Raw genomic sequence first — 7,242 nt, 5'->3', positions numbered from 1 at the left:
AGGAAGGCGGGGGCACCCAATGGGGTTGGACAGGGAGCGAGGGGGCCGTCGTGGGTGGGAACGCAGCAGGAAACCCTGGCGGAGACCCACTTGCTCCTGCGGGGCCATTCATTTCCTTTCAGGCCGGCGCACCCCTCCGCCCTTCACCCGCCGGGCTCACAGCCCTGAGGCCTCTGTCCGACGCCAGCTCCTGCCCCACCTGGACTCTCCTCCCTGGCCGCCTCTCTCCTCAGTCAGCCCCATCACCCCATTTATTTTCTGCATACCGCTGTTCATCTTAACTTTGGCTTACTTTTCTCCCTCTACATGTGCCAAGGGGCCAGGGGCTTCATGTGTGGTGTTTGCTGCTTGTCCCTGCATCTGGAGCACTGCTTGGTATAGAGCAGATCATGTTTGCTGCGTTCTTTCACTTAACTAGCCAGCACGTTTTAACATTTCTCATGTGCCAGACCCGAGGCCAGGTACTGGGACAAACCTAAGTGTCCACCTGGAACTCAGGGCCGGCTGCATGGACATGTGATCTGCGCAGCTGCCAAGGAAGAAGGAATGGATCCCGGGGCCTCACGCATGCTAGGCAAGCCCTCCAGCCACAAGCCACTGGCACAATAGCACCCTAAATTGCCCAGGTTGGCCTTGGGCACTTCTGGTCCTCCTGACTCAGCCTCCCAGAGTTCCGGGTTACAGGCATGTGCCACCACACACTGCCACCCTTGGTCTAATGCTTTGCTGTCATTTAGGAATTCTCACGAATTACATGATTATCTTTTCCTTTTGCAATAAACCTCCAAACTTACGTGCTAATCCCGACTAATTCTAGAAAGCTCCAGCACATTCAGATCTGAAAACCATTTAGGGACAAGTCAGCACAGTACACACTACTGGGGTTTTTTGTTTTTTTTGTTTTTTCCCTTTGGTGCCGGGTTTTCAACCCCGGGCCTGGCACACAGTAGGTGAACATTTTAACACTAACACCCACAACCCTTTTTATTTTGACTTTTGTTTTGTTTTGTTTTTTGAGGCAGGGGCTTATTAAGTTGCCCAGACTGGCCTTCAACTTTCCATCCTCCTGCCTCAGCCTTGTGAGTAGCTGGGATTATGGGCATGTGAATTGATTTAACAGAATTGCTTAATATATTTAAGAGCTGTAAAGAGTGTGTGTGAATCAGTGTTTACTAGAGGAACAGATACAAGATATACAAATATATAAGAATTTACAGAGGGCTGCGGATTTAGCTCAGTGGTGCTGCTGCCTGCCTCACAAGCACAAGGCCCCGAGTTTGATCCTCAGTACCCTAAAAAAGAAAAAAAGAATTTACAGATTGGCTTACAGTGGCTGCCCACAGAGTCAGGTGTAGAGGATAGCAGAGGGTCTGCCTGCGCCCTGGTGATCCAAAGAAGCCAGTCGAAGTTCTGGAGCTCCGTGTAGTTGATACCAGGAGGTCAAAAAGTCCGCCATGACATCTAAAGTAGAAGGGAAGACAGGAGCTCCTGAAGGGAACCGAAGCAATCCTGGCCATAATCTTCCCTAGGGTGGGTCTTCCACGCCCAGAACTTTGCTGAGCCGATGTATGTGGGTGTTACTTACTCAATTGACACAATCAGCCATCACAAAGTGGTTTACAGAGATGGTGTAGTTTAAGAAAAACATTCTGAGGCAGAAGGCGATGGTATGTGTTTGTTGTAATCCCAGCATTCCAGGAGGCTGAGGCAGGAGGACTGCAAGTTCAAGTCCAGACAGAATCTAATGGCTTAGCAAGACTGAGTCTCAAATCTTTTCTTTAAAAGGGGTGGGACAAAACTCAGTGTAAAGGCCCTGGGTTCTGTCCCCAGTAACACACACACATACCTGTGCTCAGAAAAGAATATATTCTGAGAGTCTGACGTCCTTGGAGTCCAGCCCTATTATTTATCAGCTGTGGGGCTTGAGAGACATCTCTGATAGCATCTGATAACATCTCTGATCCTTAATTCCCTCACTCCACGTGGAGAAGAGGGCAGTGTCTAACCATTAGAATTGGCTTGAGAACTGACAGTACTCGAAGCGTTTAGGTCAGGTTCTGGACGTCCTAAAATATAGGTTTCCACCACCGGCTCCCACTCCCTCTTCTCTTGGCTTCTTCCTCTCTGCTGTGCACTCCTGCGCTGGAGAATCTGGGTCAGTGTGAGTGGCTGCTAAGTGAGAAGAATATTGAAGAGAAAAAGTAAGGAATTATAGCCTGCAGGGAAGCAATAACATTTCACTTAAAAATTGCTTGAGCAAAGACTTTGTACATATTTGCAATTTGTATGCAAATAAACCAAAGACTTCTCTGGCCTGTGCTGAGACATGGCCCTGGGCAAAACTTGAACACTACTCCAGACCACAGAGAAATCTCTGTCCCTTTCTCTCCAAGGCCAGCTCCAAAGAAAACCTCAGATAATCCACACTTTGGCTCCCACACTGCTGAGCCTGCTAGAACTGGTCAGAGTGTAAGACGGTTTTCCAAATTTCTAACTAGCAAAAGGCATCCTTGTCTGTGTCTGCTGCCTTGTCTTCGGTGCTCTCACATTCTTAGTCGGTTTAATCAAGCACTGATTTGGCATTAACTTGCAAATGCTGAGTCTCCGCTCCTAATGAAAAAGAATTTCCACTGGGTCAAGCCTCAGCTGATTTCAGGAAAACCCAAGTCAACAGCAAAATTAAAAGAGAAAGCTGAGAACACACTGACAAGCATCCCAAATCCCAGAGACTCTCAGAAGTAGGGAGAAGAGAGATTTTATTGCACCCCTCTCCACGCACTGATTCATTCAGCAAGCACTGAGCACCTGTTACCTATTAGGCAAGCCAATGGGTGTTGTGGATGTCTGTCTTTGTGCAATCTGCTACACAACAAGAGCACAAAAAAGCGCAGGCAACTCCAGCACAGCTGTGATTCAAGGAAAGGGGAAAGTAGAGACATTCAGGGAACGCCCCCGCCAGGATGGCCAGGGGTGAGCTGGAGAGGCCTGGCACTCTTGCCCATGGGTTGCATGAGTTTGTCCATCTCTCCGCTCCACCCTGCCAGGATTTCTGTCTCCAAATAAGCAGGATGTGCACCTGCCTGGAACACATGCTCCCTTTTCAAGTCCAGAAGCCCTGCATTGGAGCTGGGGTTGGACTCAAGGCCTTCCCAGGAAGCCTGTTTTGCCTTGCCCAGAACCTCATGTGTTCATGCATTTGTCATCAAACGCTCTTTGATGACCTCCATACCGAGCCCTGGTTCTCCAGCTGAAAGCAAGACAAGAACCTTTCCCTCAGAGAGCTGGGGTGCCCTGTTAGCACCAGGCCTCATTTTCTTTCATTTACTTCAGCTCATTTAGAAATGTTACCTCATCTCACAATACTCCCTACCAAGCAGATATTATTCTTCCTCTTTTACCAGTGAGGAGACCGAGTTTCAGAAAGCTAAAGTAACTCGCTTCAGGTTGCCCAGCCAGTGAGAGACACAGCCAGACTTCACTAAGGTCAGTTCCTCAGGTCTTCTCTTAAACTGTCAGGCAGAGCAAGTCCTTGTCTGGAATAAGCCTCCCATCTGCACTTGCTCTTGGGTCTTGATGAAGATCTGTGGGTGTGGGAAACATGCTTGTTAGTTGCAAGTGTTGTTGGCTTTGGTGACTCCATTTTGTTGGGTTCCTCCACCTATTGTGGGAATCATGATTATTAGTTTCAAGTGTTGTTAACTTGTTTTTGTTGAGCCTGTTTTCTCTTTCCTGTGTGAACTCTCATTTCTGTGGAACAGGTGTTGAAGTTACTATGGTAATCCTAGCCCATAATAGTTTGTGGGTTTTTTTTCCTTTAAAAGGCTGATGCCTGCCTGCAATAAACGTCGCCTTGATCAGACTCTTGTCTCGGCGTCCTTCCTTTCTCTCTGCCCCATCTCCACCAGCTGCTCTTTCAGGTTTGAGACGCTGCTGGACAGTGCTCTGCGTTGCCGGCTCGCGACATGTGGGGCCTTCCAAGAGTGCCCAGGCCATCCTCTGCATGGCCGCACAGACAGAGGTCACTGGCCCAGGACCGTATCCCAGTTTCCCTCTCCCCTCTGTCATGCAGGGGATGCAGACAAGAGATGGACAGCTTTGCTCTAAGATCTCAACCAACCCTCTGGCCTGGTCCCAATGTTCTGAAGATTCTCAAGCCTTGGTCGGAACATCGAGTCTCCTGCTCAGTTTACTTTCCCGCTTCACAAGCACAAAAGCAACGCCATAAAAAAGTTTTCATAGCCAAATCAGCAGTCTCCAGCTGAGGTCTGAAGTGGTGCCTGGGCTCCCTCATCTTCCTTTCCTAGTTGACTTCCTACCCCTCAGACCACCTTATCTTGCCCCCGAGGCCTTGCCCTGATGCCTGGAGGACATCCTGACTAGCTATAAAGTCCTCCACTTTGGGATCTAGCAGCTCTGGCCTGTGCAGGGCAGTGAAATACTCCCTAAAAGTCGTCAGACTGCCGCACATACTTTCTAGTGCACAAGGCCTGACCTTAGGTGTCTCCTCATTCAACCATAAGAAAATGTTCAAATGTGAAGGGGGACAGGGAAGGAGAGGTAAAGGAAGGGAGGTAAAATTTTTTAAAAGAATAGAAAGAAAAAAGAGAAAGCTTTTGTAAATAAGGAGGGGACGAGGGGTTGAATGGAGGGGAGGGGGTTGGGGAAAATATATTATGTAAAGGAACAAATTCCCTGGGATGAATGAGATTATTATGTATATCTAAAATGTACCAATAAAATTAGTTTTTAAAAAACTGGGAGAACTCCCCAGGGCTCCGTGAAGCATCTGCCTGTCCCCACCTTGGAAGGACAAAGCCACAGGGCAGAGGACACAGAGGTCTAAGCAAATACAAAACTATCTCCTGGATGCCAGGAGGACATATGGGGAAATTGGCCCTGGCCAGGGTGCAGGAGGAAGCAGGCCATGTAGCAGAGCCGCCTCCGGCCTGGGCCGGGTTACTCCTGGGTCTCTCCCTACTGAGGTCCTGATGCCAGCTGACCTCTGTATCAGAGAACAACATCACATCCTTGGGCCTATGTGTCCCAGGCTCCCGATGTCCTGCTCCATGCCTCCAGGTGCTGTGGCTGCTCAGCCCCTCCTGCATTTGTGAGATAATGAGAGCACAGCTACTCTAGCCACCCTCCGCTCAGGCTTTTCAGACTCCACCGGGCAAGGAGCTGGATATGGAAACACACTGGGCTTTGGAGGGAGACTACCAGAGCTTTGCCTGGGGCCTGTGTGTCCTCAGTACAATGTGCAGTAGTGGCTTGAAAAGTTCAGGGTTGGCTTGAACTCAGAACCCTGGGTCAGACTTCATGATTTTTAATCCTGGCCCTACCTCCTACCAGCTGCGTAACCTCGAGTGTGTTTAATCCAGGGGTCCCCAACTCCAGAAGTCTGTGGCCTCTTGGGAACTGGATTCCTCAGCAGGAGGTGAGTGGCAGGTGAGCCCGCAAAGCTTTCCCTGTACTTAAAGCTGCTCCCCATCCTCAAATTCCTGGCCCCTGCCTCCTGGCAGATCAGAGGGCTAATAGATTCTCCTAGGAGCATGAACTGCAAACCCAACTGTGAACTGTTCATGCAAGGATCTAGGCTGCACACTGTTCCCCTCACACACACTGCTATGTCTTCCATGAAACTGGTCCCTGGGACCCACAGGGTTGGTGGCTGTTATGTTGACCCCCCCCGCTTTAATTTCCTACTCTGTCAATTGGGTGATATCGAAAACACCTGCCTGAGAGCACTGTACTAGGTATTAAAGGAGTTAAAATAGGCGATGTGTGTCTGGTTGATAAGTGGCAGAACTGGCTAGGGCGGAGCAGCCATAGAAAGGACTGCTGTGTGACTTACAGCAGAATGTGCACCTGTCCTGCAGCCTGGGCAGGTGGTGGCAATGCCTTGATTAATGGCTCTTCTGGAGTGGAAGATCTTCCAGAATGAAGTCAGCTGTATGTGGCTGATGTTGAGATAAGAGACTCATAAATCACACAAAGCTAGGTTGGCATGTGGCAGCTGGCTCTGTGCAACCCTCGGCCCAGCCTCGTGCCCACCCACACTCTCTGCTCCGGCCCCGCCAGATCCGTCACCACCCCTGTGACAGGCGGCCTGCTTAGCGGAGGCCAGGCCAGCAGCTGCAGCTCACTGGGCCTGTGGTAGCAGGAGCGACCCACGGTCCCCCAGAACCAATCTCCATCACCTAACCCGTGGCTCTCAAACTTGAGCAGGCCTCAGAATCCCCCTGGGACTCGGGAAACTCAGAGCTTACAAGCCAGTAGGTCTGGGTGGGGCATAATTTGCCTTTCTATGTTCCCAGGTGGTGCTCAAGAGCTGTTCTGCACATCCTCACTGGGGTCCCAGAGGAGTGATTTCAAACCCAGCTGTTTATCCCCTGGGAAGACTCTTCTCCCAGCTGAGCCTCCACTCCCTCACCCATCGGCGGGCGTGTTGGGACTGCCTCATGGGGTGCACACGGCAGCAGCCTCATCAAGATTCTAGTGCCCGGGAAATGCTCCCTCCTCTGCATCAGCTCCCAGTAGCACCAGAAATTGGTACTGAGACTTACAGGCTACTAAGTAGGAAGGTGGAGCTGTGACAATACCCAACTTTACAGTATAGATTAAGGGTTTTCTGTGTGCATTGTGCCAATTCCTGAATGCATGGGTGCTCTCTATCCCCCCAGGGCTGGGGATTGAAGCCAGAGCCTTATGCATGCTAGGCAAGAACTCAACCACTGAGCTACCGTACCCCCCAGCCCAAGAAAGCTTTATCTGAAAAATGCAAACAAAAACAAACACGGCTTGGATGCTTTATCTTTTCATTCATGCAGATGAGATACACAGTTACAGTAGGCCTGGTTCCTGAGGGCAACAGAGAAGACAAGGGCCAGAGAAGACAGGTGCTCATCGTATTTTAAGAAAGAAGATGATGAGGATTAAGGTGGGAGAGGAGCAATCAGAACCCCAAGAAACAAACTAGAGTCTTTTCAGGCCAGGGGTTTCCTTGCAGAAGCAGCCTTTGTCTGGCACAATGGGTTAGCATTTGGCTCATGGAGATGACAAGGTAGAGGACAGAAGGAACAGCAAAAATACAAACAAGAGAAGGAGCTTTGAGAAACTGAACACACTAGGCACGGTGGCACATGCCTGTGGTCTCAGCTATTTAGGAGGAGAGCAAGTATGAGGCCAGCCTGGGCAATTTAGCAAGACCATTTCTTTCTTTTTTTTTTTTTTTTTTTTTTTTTT

This window comes from Fukomys damarensis, unplaced genomic scaffold (assembly GCF_012274545.1).
Source record: "Fukomys damarensis isolate Sample0158 unplaced genomic scaffold, DMR_v1.0_HiC HiC_scaffold_21, whole genome shotgun sequence".
NCBI classification, from domain to species: domain Eukaryota; kingdom Metazoa; phylum Chordata; class Mammalia; order Rodentia; family Bathyergidae; genus Fukomys; species Fukomys damarensis.
The sequence above is the reverse complement of the archived record's forward strand: the minus strand, read 5'-3'. Positions refer to the sequence as shown.